Source organism: Cynara cardunculus (assembly GCF_001531365.2).
Source record: "Cynara cardunculus var. scolymus isolate 2C chromosome LG 16, CcrdV1, whole genome shotgun sequence".
Taxonomy (NCBI): Eukaryota; Viridiplantae; Streptophyta; class Magnoliopsida; order Asterales; family Asteraceae; genus Cynara; species Cynara cardunculus.
In genome coordinates this window covers 18,073,706-18,074,833 of record NC_037543.1, presented here as the reverse complement: position 1 = coordinate 18,074,833, position 1,128 = coordinate 18,073,706, and positions in this window count along the sequence as shown.

The window sequence follows — 1,128 nt, the reverse complement described above, 5'->3', positions numbered from 1 at the left end:
CTTTAAACAGTGTGTTTTACATAGTTAATGTATATCTATGATTTACATGTGGCAACAGAAAACACATTTGCACAAGGTATTGAAGTTTGCCAAATTYATTTTCGGGCGAAGGGAGGATTTGATAATGAATTATATCTATGTTTTACAAGGTATTGAAAGTTTCATTGTAATSCATCTTCTTGTTACTGCCCATAAGATGTCTTTGGCCTTTGTGTACAAAAAATCCATTGAATAAAACAGCAAAGAACTTCTCCTGGCTATTTTTCGACAGAAATTGCTGAAATCTACAAGATATACAGGCTGTATCACCATCAATGGAGGAATACGTGCTTCTAAATGTATAGTCAGACTTAGTAGTAAYAAAATTTCTCCGTTTTAGAAAGGATATAAAAAGATTAGTGACATACACAGATAGATAAAGAATTTCTCAAAGTCAAGCATACTTGGAAAGGTTTTAGCAATAGCCAGCAACACGTTATCATCTATCGTAGCCAATTCAGGATATATGTTAACCAATGTTGATGCTAAATCTGCAAGATTATGAGAAACTCTGTGAATCTTTAGATTATTTATTTTCTTTATTTAGTGATATACCAACTACTCACCATATTGTTTCGTGAAAATGGCATCTTGATTCATTGGTTGTTTCATCATCCACCTGTTTAAYTTTTTTGATGATCAACAGGATCTTTACCAGTTTGTTCATTATCAGGTTCATTAATAAAATCGGGTGAAACCAGGTTGTCAAATCATGTTATATAATACAATGAAACCATGTTATATAATACAATGAAAACAGGTTCATTATCAAGTGTGCCACAACCCAAGTTTTTGCCTATGACATACTAGTTAAAGCTCAGGGGATGTAGTGGAATTCTTATCTTATTTGGATTCAAATCAAGGCACTATCAAAGCCCTTGTAGCCATGCAGGTTCACCTGTGATGAGTCGGTGCGCTTAAACTGACTCGAATACCCAAGTTACCCAAATTAATAATTTAACTAAATTTTAGGAAGGTTCTCTGTCCTTTAAAATAAAAATGCCAGCTYTCTATGCACARCATTCAAGATTTCAAGTCCAGTGGGTCTCCTTTCAAAAACCTAATCTATATACCCTAACCTTAACCTGT